Source organism: Pyrus communis, chromosome 17, assembly GCF_041283825.1.
Source record: "Pyrus communis isolate YQ-2024b chromosome 17, ASM4128382v1, whole genome shotgun sequence".
NCBI lineage: Eukaryota > Viridiplantae > Streptophyta > Magnoliopsida > Rosales > Rosaceae > Pyrus > Pyrus communis.
The window spans coordinates 12,745,291-12,758,239 of record NC_142581.1 but is presented as its reverse complement, the minus strand read 5'-3'; the positions used below and the strand labels follow the sequence as shown (position 1 = coordinate 12,758,239).

The 12,949-nt window shown below is 37.7% G+C and overlaps 1 long non-coding RNA gene across 1 annotated transcript; it reads right to left on the bottom strand.

The window, feature by feature from the left end:
- Window positions 1-3,629: 3,629 nt before the first annotated feature.
- On the bottom strand, window positions 3,630-4,988 carry LOC148689490 (uncharacterized). The gene is made up of 2 exons (XR_015958289.1): window positions 4,638-4,988; window positions 3,630-3,886 (listed from the first exon to the last, which is right to left on the bottom strand). It is a non-coding gene; the product is annotated as an uncharacterized LOC148689490 (long non-coding RNA).
- Window positions 4,989-12,949: the final 7,961 nt, after the last annotated feature.

Below are 12,949 nucleotides of genomic sequence, written 5' to 3'. Positions count from 1 at the left end.
AAAAAAACATTAACTACTTACTAAACCCCCACACCCCCATCCCCCCTCCCGGTTGACATATATTCAGTTTGGTTAAACATCATTGTGTTAACAACTAAAGACACCTTCAATTTAGTTAAACAACACAGGAGCCGTAGAACCTGCTTGGCAATAGACCTTCAGTTTGATTAAACAACACTCTTCTATCCTTGTTGGTTATCTAAGTCTCGTCACCTTCAATTTAGTTAAATAGCACTGAAGCTGTAGAACTTGCTTGGCAGTAGACCTTCAGTTTGATTAAACAACACTCTTCTATCCTTGTTGGTTATCTAAGTCTCGACAGACGAGGAATCCTCTATTATTTCGTCACAAGAGATCATCTCATTAGCTTCGGCGAAGTGAGGTGTTCCTAAGTTACCTCTTTTTCAACACAATGAAAGTCAAATCAATTATTGAACTTCGTAGCGAGATTAGCATCCTTGTCTTTAAGTTCTAAGAACCCTAGGCAGTGAGTGTTCCTTCCTTGGCCATAGTCGCTCGGTTCAGAAGTCAACAGCACGATCCTACACCACCACCACATTCATCTCACTTGCCCAATTAACCCCGGCGGCAAGTTGGCACACCAACATCAATTATAAGAAAGACGTAGCTAGCTCTTAATTTCTCAGCTTGCGCATCACGTAGGCTTGGTAGTTTTTAGGGCTCAACATTTTGGGACACTTAGTGGGACGTAGTGGTAAAACTAAAAAGTTCATATGATATTCCAATATTACGATATGGTATTCTTTGGCCAATTGAACAACCTCCAAATTTAATATAAGGCGAAAAAGACCCTTGATGCACACACAAAGAGGCAAAAGTCTTTCTCCCAAATGATAAAGGTGAAAGCTCATAGCGCCTTGCAAGAACAATGGTTGAAAGAAGATAGAGCCCGATTTAATGTGTGGCTCAATGAGAAACATTTCCTTTTGTTCTCGAGTTCAAATCGATTCCATTTGAAGTGCGGTTAATTTCTGCTCTAGCCAGGCCTAAGAAAATTGTCAATTTGGCTGAAGAAGAAGTTAGACCACTTGTTCTTTTGTCTGAAATTGAAAATTTGGTTGGCCTAGAAGAAAATGCTAGGCCACCTATTTTTTCTGCCAAGATTGAAAATTTGGTTGGCTTAGAAGGAAACCTTTATGAGGATTTGTCAGAGGAACTCTCCAATGATAAACAAGGCTAAAACACGGCCTTAGATGAAGAAACCATCTCAATTGAGATTATTGATAATTCCGCTAATATGGAGCAATCTTGTTCATGTGAATTGTTCAAGTTAAAAGCCAAAATTGGCAAAGCAATTATGCTTGGGGGCATAATAACTCGGCCTGTTCTACAGCTGAGTATTACAAACGTTTTCCGGGTGCATTCATCTCAAAACCTGAAACAAAACCAAATCGACGTCGATGATACAAAAATATCTCGGCTCGAAATAAAGTATCGTTGGCCTCCTCCTCATTATGTATGTATCAGTGACTTTTATTTTCGTTTGTTAAACTTATGTTTTTTTTTTTTTTTTCTTATCCATCTGGCTGCTTGAGCCGGTGCCAAGAAAATAGGGGCAACGTCATGCTGACTTGCAAACAAAAGGGGAATCCACCATGATTCTTTGTATGGAGCATTAAAGCATCTGGTAGGATTTTGTCACTACCAAACATATTAGAATGTTTTTTGTAGAATAAATAATCGGCGGTGAGGTTTGAAGACTGGTGGCCATTCATTATAATTCTCGGCTTATGGCTGGTTTGGTATTGCTGTGCTTTGAAAAACAAAAGTTGCTTCTGCTGTGCTGTGAGAATAAGTAGCTGTAAAACAAAGTAGCAGAGTGTTTGGTAAACTTTTTTGTAAAAGTGCTTTTGAAAAAAAAAAAAATAGTATTATTGTGTTTAGTAAACTTTTATGTAAAACAAATGTGAAAAAAAAGCCGGTTTTTCAAAATTGGATTTTGCAGCTTCTTGTTTTGGCTTTTTTTTCACCCAAAACTGTAAAAAAAAGCTGAAGCTGAATGTTTACCAAACACAAAAACAGCTCCCAGCTTTTTTTTATACCAATTTTTTTCAGAATCACCTCAGTATCAAACCAGGTCTTAGTCTTTTCACTCCTAGTATTTGGGGTATGGACTAATTTTTGGGCACACAAGCTTTTGACCAAATGACGTCATATCGTTTACTGTAAGCTGAGCTGGTTTAGGAGTTTGTTAGACCAAATTTTCAAAATTAATGATATGATGGCACGTTGAATGGAAGGTGTCCATTATGAAGCATTTGGTGAAATTTGCTTTCGGTGGAAGGTGTCCATTAAGGCTTGGAGTGCAGCACCTAGGAGGTTTTTCTTATCCTTAGTTGGTCTTTGGCGTTAGGGAAATCCTTTCAGGCCTGCACCTGGTCTTGGATCCTAAGATCAGCAAATGCAGCGACATCCTTTGTGGCGTTGCATTTCTGTTCGGGGATGCGCAATTCAATTTGGGTCGATTGACCCCCATCCTCGCTCGTGGGAATCTTGAACAAGGACAGACTCATTGCCTCCCGTAGTCCGTAGGAGCAGTGCAAGTGTAGGACAGACGCGATAACCTTTCGGCAGCATCTTGTAATCTTTATGCCCCGCTTGCTCTTTCATTGTAATGTTGCTAGCCTTCTTCGGCTTCCTGTGTTTCTCTTTGGCTTCTGGCCCTGGTTAATGAATTTCCAGTATCATTTAAAAAAAAAAAAAAAAAAAAAAAAAAGTTCCCAACCTACACATTCAACTTTTTCTTTCTCTGCACCTTTTGTGGTTTAAATTTTCTCACACTTGGAACAAATATTTTTCTTGCAATTGATTCTATCGCAATTTACTTTCTTTCAATTTATTTCATCGCGAATTTACTTTCTCGCAGTTATTTCCATGTAGTAGGAGGATTATAATGTAAATACTTATCAATTTGATCCACTTGACTAGTGCGTTTGGGTTGATGCGATTCGTCTTCTCCATACATCCCATCCCATCTCACCGTATCAATCACCAGCCCTACTGCTACATCAACGACTAAATTCATTCCACTTCACTTTAACAAACAAAGCCCATTCTAAAGTCCTTGCACCGAAGGAGAGAACCCTCGACTGAGATGTGTTCTTGCCTCGGTTCTCAATCACATTGAAAGAAGTCAAATCAAGCACAATGAAAATTATGAACTTCTCTTTACGTGCTGGGCCTTGGGCCTCAAGTTGGCATTCCCGTAATAAATCAAGAAGAACTACCACCTCACTACCACCGCCGCTATCATTGCCTCACCACATCTCTTACCACCGCTACCATCACCCTCATCTTGCATGGCCATGACCATCTCAGCCACTATCATCCTCACTACCTTTCCAACAACAATTCCCACAACCATCTCTCACAACCATTGTTAACAATATCACCATCTGCTAGGGGTGGGCACGGGCCCAAATTTGTAGGAATCGGACTTGACCCATTTTAAAATGCAACGGGACGGGCCGAGCTAGGTATATGAATTTTAAGATTTGGAACGGGACCTAACCTAGCCCTTTTTAAATGGGCCGAATCGGGCCGAGTCCACGGGTCCAAATTACTTTCTTTATTTATTTTTTTTTAGAACAGGTTATTTGGACTGTGTATATAGAATAGCTCATTAGAAAACAATGAGATAGGCTCTGCTCTCAGTACAAGGCGTTCGCAGCCTTCTCCTAGTTCTTAGAGGGGTGAATACATCTTTCCCTACCAATAGTTACAAATAAAAGCTTATGAAGATGAGTTTACATTCAAATCCAATTTGCATGAAATGGTCATACTTAAAAAAAGGGGATTTTGAATACCTCCTCCTGATCATATTTGGTGTCAACTTGCTGGGCTTGCATAAGTGATAGTCTACAGACTGCAAACATATATTGCATCTCAACGTCAAATTGGGGATTTCGAATCGATTAAATTTCAGAACTTGAATCAAGCGGACTTGCATATTAACTGGAATTACAAAATTCTCCACTAAATTTTCTCATCAACCAACAATTATCTAATTACATTACTTGGATTTACAGAAACGTTCCACCAATCAACCAAACATAATCTAATTAAAAATACCCAAATCTGAAACAGAAGATTCAAATATATACAAGTCTAAAACTATCACAGGACACACACACACACACACACACACACACATATATATATATATATATATATATATATATTCAAATTCAATTTAATTCAACAGAAGATTCAAATTCAATTCAACAAAAGATTTGAAGTTGGAACAGAACAGAGGTCAAGATTCAAGAACCCAACAAAATCCCTAAATCTAGTGCACCATCAATCTCTTGTTTGAGCATAACAATTTTGGTTAATGTTAATCACAGCATCAGCATGTGCAGCTTTTCTTTGGTAATCCTATGAAGGCAAATTTATGAACCCCTTCCAATTCATATAAGGTAAATTTATGGATTGGGTTTGGGGTTTTCTTGAAATCCCATATGATTACAGAATGCAGAGAGTCAGAAATTGCAGAGTTAGAAAAGGCATATACCTAGAAAACCCTAAATCCCTAAATCTAAAAAATTAATCAGAGAGAATAAGAGATTGCAGAATGGAACGACTCCAGAGAGTTAAGATTTAAGAAATTATAGTACCTTAATTTAGGAGGAGATGAGATGAAGGTGGTCGATTTCGATTCACAGGATCATGGTGGTGTTCTAGACGGCGGTGATGGGGTAGTCGCGATTGGGAGGAGAAGGTGGTGATGGTCGCATCTCACAAGTAGCCAAAGAGAGGGAGACAGAGACGAAGAATTGGCAATGGCTGCTGTGAGGAGTAGAGGAAGAAGATGAGACTGGGTGATTAAAAAGTCCAAATCCAATCAAATGGTGGACGGTGGAGGTTAGAAACTGGGAATAATCATTAAATTCATCATTTCCCACGTTAGAAACGGTTTGGGCTGGGGGCCCGTTCCTCCTAATATTTAGATCCGCCCCGTCTCATCAATTCTTTCGTCCCGTCCCACCCAGTTTCTTCTTCAAAATACTTAGACCCGCCCCAAACCTGCCCTTAACCGCGAGGACCTGCCCCGACCTGCGGGTCCAGGGCTCGTTTGCCTACCCCTACCATACCCCTACCATCTGACACACCCTGATTCGAAATATCCATTATGACTTCGAATCAAGCTATGCTGGCCGACACCTGGAAGGTGACGAAACCATAAAGTGTAGTAATGTGGAAAATATGAATAAATTTAAACCTAAAAGTGCCTAAATACAAGAGTGCACTGTGAGCGGGAATGAACTCATTTCACACGTGATGTCCGAGTATAAGTAAAGTACATTAAGATAGAATAAGGATTATACCCTCAAAGGTAGCCACCTATACTGAGATTTGCCAAGAATTCTCGTTGATAAAAAAAGCTCAGCTACTAAAACCTGGAAGGGTGCAAAACAAGGGTGAGTGGGCCTGAAAATAAAGTTTTATAAAAAAAAAAAAACCCATTTGTTTTCTGAACATATTAACCCCTCGCTGTAAAACACGTATAGTTTCCAGAAAATCATACTACATACAAGAATGAAAATCAAATGCATGCCAACAGTAAATCCAAAAGTATGCCACAACACAACAACTCAACAACAATATAAATATAGGCATGTGCTCAACAATCTATATTGGCACGCAAGTTGGAGTCACCTAATGTAACATGTACGACTACATCTATGGCTCATCAATCTATGCTAACACACGAGTCAGAGCCACTTAATGTGACCTATACGATTGCTAGGTGTAACAATATACGCTCTAGTGCTACGATCATGTGAAAGCTAGCACCATGTGCAGGTCACCTACGATTCGGAGTCGCCTAATACGACCTGTACGACAGACTAGCACCTAACTTAGATCCAAGGTGAGCGTACGGTGCAGGAGGTGAACAATCACGTGAAGGCTGGCCCTGGCCCGGGGTAGGAGCACTAACACTGGGGTGCAGCAATGATGAGCACTACATGAATATATGCATGCCATAATGATTCTATGATTGCAACAATATAATAACTTACCTGAACTTACCTACGCGTTCTATAGAATTTCTTTAGCATTTCACAACAGTACAATATTTATGAGCAGGTAAAATACATATGAATATGCCATGACGACATAAATCTCAACCACATAACATCTTTTAAAACTAAGTAAATCGTGGCCTAATATGCATAAATCAATTCAAAAACATTTCTAGAAACTGTCAATCATATATATATATATATATATATATATATATATATATATATATATATATATAGACCTATTCACCTGATGTCTGCGCTACAACTCCCTAGCACGAATATTGAGGCGTCTCAAACGATCAATACCTAGACCATTATCAAATCATGTCTCAGAATTCTTATAGATAGAACATGTAACTTACATAAAATACATCCCCAAGGATGTTCTAGAATAGTTTGAAACTCATCGACCAAAAGTCAACTGTCGGTCAAAGATTTATGGTAGGGTCCACAACCCTACGTAACTCGATCCAGGAGATCCGCGCCTCGGATTTCTAATCCGTAACTGCCCTAGAGTTTCATTAAGCTTTTAGAACAACATCCTAAAGTTTGAGAATGATCCAACGGTTGGATCTCCGCCAATTGCTAAAATTAAGTGACATCACTACGTTTTATTTTACGAACATACAAATCCAATTCGGGAAGATCCAAACGTCAGATTCCTGATCCGTAAATTCCTATTTTCCTCAAATATTATGTACTATAATTTATTAATGTTTGGTGACGATCCAACGGTCAGATCGTCAATTTATATAAGGATCAAGTGGAGGTCTATATCAAAACTATGTTCAAATGATGAGATTTCATCAATCGGACTTCACATATAGAATCGGGGTATCAAATTTAGCCTAGAAAGGTTAGGGGGCCTCGGGCCACGTGCCACCGCTGCACATAGCAGTCGGCCACGCCGACTCGCCAGAAAATTCAGCTATTTCCAAAAATTCTCAAATTTTACAAGAATGAAGATGTCAGTGAATAGAGCAAGTTTCATACCTATGGCCAAGTTCAATTTGGCCAGGAAAAGCACCAATTTAGCTTGAACCCCTTGGAAACCCTAAGGTGGGTGTTCTTTGATTCTCCTTCCTTAGTGTTCCAACACCCCTACCACTGGTTGGGTCTTGTTCCTGGGTCCAAGGGGAGTTGATTAGGGGTTGTGGTGGGTGGTGAAACTCGCCGGAATAGAGGAATTGCCGTTGAGCACCTCTAGTGCTCCGATGAGGTTCTACACTGTTTTGGACCTAAAAACTTTCGAATTTGGGTGGAGATGGTAGAAGGGAGGTTATCACACCCCAATCCCGACATACGTCCAGAATTGACACGTGACGTTACCAAAAATCTGTATCTATCATACCCCACCTCCGGGATATGGGCAAAGCACAACTCAATAATCGAATCGCATAGTAATTTTTCGTATGCTTTATGGTTGCATCTAACCTCCCCGTTAGATTGCCTACGTACCCTAAATAGGGATCAAGCCATTTGTAGTTCGTCATGCATAAAAATTGACATATAACACAGTCCGATTAAGTCGAAAGGCATAACATTTCTCAATTAATAGAACTTGACAAGCATGAAATTACTAGACTCAGGGTTACACAACAAACCCACCTGAAAATCATGATTTCCCCTCCATCAATATATAGGTCATTATGTCGCAACATGATACCGAAATTCACAACATATATCATTTCAAAGAACCAACGATGTACAATACCATTCTCTAGCCACATTTATCAACAAGTCTAATCATAACAATAACAATGATATCCAACATAACAATCCCACATGACGATTAACATTTCCACTTCATCCATCACATAAATCATCATGTTTCCCACATAAAATCGCATTTCATAGTGTGTAACATATTTAAGAATTAACAAAGTACATATTATTCTCTAGAAATATTAATCAACTAAGATACTCATAATAACCACACTCATATCCAATGTCATTCCACAATCCCGTCAATTAATCAATTCATGAATCTAAGATGCAGGATTTTAGCATTTAATTACGTTAATCAAACAGTGCGATAACATAATATTTCACGAATTAACCAAGAAACTCTATATAATTCCCCACTTGGATTATGAGTAATAAACATGGTAATTCCCATCTACTCAAATTTAGGATTCTAAGATCACCTTACAGAATGAACAAGAGCAAGGATTCCGAACCACTAAACGGAATCCAACAACATCGGGTTCCAGACCACTCAACAAAACCAAAATATCAAGCGGTTTCTCATAATCTACCCAGACCTATCATATCAAAAGTCAATGCCAATATTATGGAATTAGTGCACTGGTAAATCAGGCACTCAGATAAGTTGAGAGGCTCGGGTGAGTGACAATAAAATAAGTATATGATACAATAATAAAACCAGCCATCAATCACAATTTATAAACCTTGAATATAAATCATTCATAAGAAATCAATACCAAACTTTTGAAAACTCTGAAGGAGTCACCTAGACATCCAACGGTTCGTCTGAAACAAATCACAATATTTCATAACCATAATCTCATAGAACACAATGAAAAGTACGGTTAAAGGGATGCAGTTGGACCGAAGCCTACGTAAGTAACCAAACAGGAAGTGGCCCCCCAAAGCGGATTAACCAAGCAGAGCCACCCCCAAGAAAGTAACCCAGCAGGCCGTGACCCCCCAATGTGGATTAACCAAGCAGAGTCACTCCTACAACTTTTAGGAAGTGATCACCCAATGAGGATTAACCAAGCATGATCACTCCTAAGCATACATGGCCATAAGGATCGCCCAACGTGGATTAACCAAGCACGATCCATGCATATAGTATGGTCCCCCAATGCGGATTAACCAAGCAGGACCACCAGTGACCCCCCAATGCAGATTAACCAAGCAGGGTCCTAGTCCACTACTAGCCCTCACCTTTCATCAAATCAAGCCAATCATACAAAACAAACCATATTTCCAATATGCACATCAAATCCCACTTCATAAACTACCTCGATGGCTAAATATAAAAATTAACAATTTATAGGAAACATAATTATAAAACCATTTCATATTCACATATATTAAAATCACTGACATTTCATCATATCATACCATCTATGCAAATTAACCACCTTTCAAATATGCACGTCAAATCACATATCACGATCATCATCAGTACACAACCCAAATCATGTTTAATAAACATAGGTCTATGACTAAATATATATATATATATATATATATATATATATATATATATATATATAATCACATTTCAATAGAATCACATTAGAAAACCAAGTCAAATTCACAGATGATACCAATATAAGAAATCAAGGTAATAAACATATCACATATGTTCAAGTCACTCACTAACCAATGTAGGCCCAGTAGACTTCACTTAAGTCTCCCATAGTACTAATTTTATTATTTAGAACGTATCGAGACATGTTGACCACCATTCAACTCTCGGTCAACGATAGGGTCCACCACTCTATGTAATTCGATCTTGAAGATTCGTACATCGGATTTATGATCCATAACTTCCCAAAGTCCACATTATGCATCTAGAATAACATACTAAAATTTCCTTATGATCTAACGGTCGGATTGTCGTCAATCACACAAATAAGGGGCGGTCCAAATTGATCACCACACCAAACAATTGAATCTTTGGAAACCGAGCTAGACATAGGTTCACAGGGTCACTAGAAGGTATTTGAAACCTAGACAACACTCGTGAACGATCTCACGCACTGCCACACGCGGTGGTAGTCAAGATGGAGGGTTTAGAAATCCTGAATTTTCAATATTAACTAGATGAGCTCAAATTTACATGGTAGCTAAAGCTCAACAAGGGAAACACTTTTCACAACTAGGCCGACGATAAATTCTAACTGGAAACCGTCCAAATTTACCGGAGAAAACCGGATTTCTAGGGTTCTAAACACCCAACTCTAAAATGAATACAAAAGCACAAACTAAGCATACCAACTTGAAGATTATGAAGAGTAGATGAAGTTTCATAACTCATTCAAACTGCAAAGATGGAAAAGAAATTGGGAAATCTAACATCACAGAGATGTAGGGTTCGTCAAGAGCTTTCCATGGACACCAAGATCACCCAAAATGGAGCTCGGATGAAAAAGATACAAACGGGTTAAGTTTTGTGGGTTTATGTGTCCAATTCTCCCCTAAAACGGGTTAACAGCAGCTTTTCCTCCCATTTTTCAAAAACTCCCTCCTTTTTCTAGAGGTTTCACTCTAATTATAGCATTTTGGTAAAATTACCAAAATGCCACCAACTTCAAACCACTCTAACTTCTCCGTTCTGACTCGGAAATAAGATCTGTTTACGCCTACACGCTCATGGAATCGAACTCTACCTAAAAAATTCAAGAGTTGACTGAAAAGGTCGAGAAAATTTGAAAGGACTAAAGTACCCCTCACTTCATTTTTCTCAAATTTGGAGAAATAAAGAACTAGTTCCAATCAAATCTTCGAAATACATCAAGAATAAAATAAAATAATAATTTTAGGGATGGGATATCACAGAGGTTGTGGAAGAGATTGCAGGTGTTGGATGATGGTGGTTCAACGGGAAAAATGGCGGAAATCGCCGGAATTTGGTCGGGTGGGTGTGCACGGATGGGTCGATAGAAAAGGGAAGGCTGGAAGCTTTCTCTCCCCTCTCCTAATTGGCTATCTCTCTCTCCTCTAATTTATGATTGGTCCTTCCCCCTTTAATTTGATTGGTTACAATTCCCACATTGTGGGAGTTTAATTAGTTCTTAAACTAAAATTTGAGTAAACAATTTCAAACGTCCGTAACTATATCGCTATAATCTGGACTTGCAAACAGCTTTTGCCTACTTCGTTTGTAGCTTCAAGATCTATTCGGAAACATTAATTGTGACTTTGAGCGGTCAACGAAATTCAAACATCCTCGCCTCTAAGGGCATTTTCGTAATATCACTATTTAAAAATTTATAAAACTTAAAATTAGGGACAAGTTGTCACAATCTACCCACCTTAAAAAAAATTTCGTCCCCAAAATTTAAAATCATTTGTTATACATAAAAACTCCAGAAGGTAGGGAGAAAGTATATATATAAGGAAGAAATCAAGTTAGAGCGGTTGCATAAAAGAGAACGCCATTCTGTTGCGATTAGAGTGTGGTGATTCCTCTTTCATGCCTCCAAACTCTTACCTTCTTTCTCCTTCAGTTCAATACTAAAATTTTCTCAAAACATAAAGTCGAAAATAGATATATAGTAACATATTGTCAAGATATGTATATAATAGAATGAAATTAAAATAATAGTACTGAAATCAAAACCGAACATAGAAAGATTTCACTTACGCACTCTTATCGTATCGTACTTCGAGAATAAGTGTGTAGCATTTTGGGTTAAGCCCAAACAATAAATAAATAACTAAACATATAAATAAATAAAATACTAACGTATACGGACCTAGATATGGACCTAGATGTCCACTTGCTTAACGAATTCTACAAATAAGTTCTCAATTTTACGGTCTGCAGCCCGCAATACCAACAACTCACTGTGTCTCGATAAGCAAGTAACAAATTCTCGAGGGTGCAATATTATCATCATGCCCCCATTGGGAAATACACATACAACATTTGATAAAAGCCTCGGTTTGCTCGCGAACTAGCTCCTCGAGCAACATCGTCGATAATATAAAATTTTCTATATCGTAATCTCAAACATCCTCTCCTCTAAGGGCATTTTCGTAAAATAAATATTTTAAAATTTATAAAACTTAAAATTAGGGACGGGTTGTCACACATCTGCCACCATCTTCATCTATGCCACCGCCATCACCACCACCATTGCCCTCTACCCCACTATTGTCAGCACCTATGTCCACCACAATTGACACCTCTATTGTACCACTACTCCCACCACTCCAACCATGCACCATTGCTACCAACACTACCCTTCTTGGGTTTTCAGGCATAACTTTAACATGCCTTACCACTATTACCACCATCTTAAATATTGTATTAACTATGAGTCTATGACTACCAAACACGTATTTATTATTTTTTGGTATTTTAGATGAGACACTTTGGATGCGGTCCCTAACTACCAATATTTCTTTGACTAAAACCTTTGTGGTTTTTAGTTTTTGATTGAAGTCCCTGACATTGATGTAATAATGTATTTCTATGTAGGTTATTATATTTTTAAATTACAAATAAAATTTGTAGTTATTTATATTAATGAAATTTTAAATAAAACCCATAATTTATGGGATTAAAATATTAAAAATCAACTATACTCTCCAATATATTGTGTGTATATATATGTACCAAATGGGTACGTTCATCAAAACTAACCAAAAAAATTATTGTACCAAAACATGGATACATTTTTCAAAAAAAGAAAAAAGAAAAGATATTAGGCTTAATAGCATGATTAAATTGCTTCTATGAAACTTGACATGAATACATTCTCAAATCAATGAAATAGAATGTACCCATATAAGTTTAAAAAATAGATTAGAGAAAGATTGAATGAATTTTATATAAAAAAATGGGTACATACAAGATTGCACAAACTTATTCTAGTTTTATTTTTTATATTTTGAATTGAAAATTAATTAGGAGTTTAATAAGGGTGTGAGTATTAAAACTCTAAAAAAATTAGAAAAAAAATTATGTAACTGTTGTAAACATTCCTAGTTTAAGTACGATTGTGTAAATCCTAGATTGGATTTGATTCTAGTTATCCTTTCCTATTGTATCTTGTATTCCTTGAGGATGAAGGAATATCTTCTCTCCCTTTACTACTGTAAATAAAGGCACAATGTAGGAGGGATAACAACACACACATTCCCTTACAACTCTACAAACACATCTTTCTATCTTCTCCTTGCTGCCGGCCCTC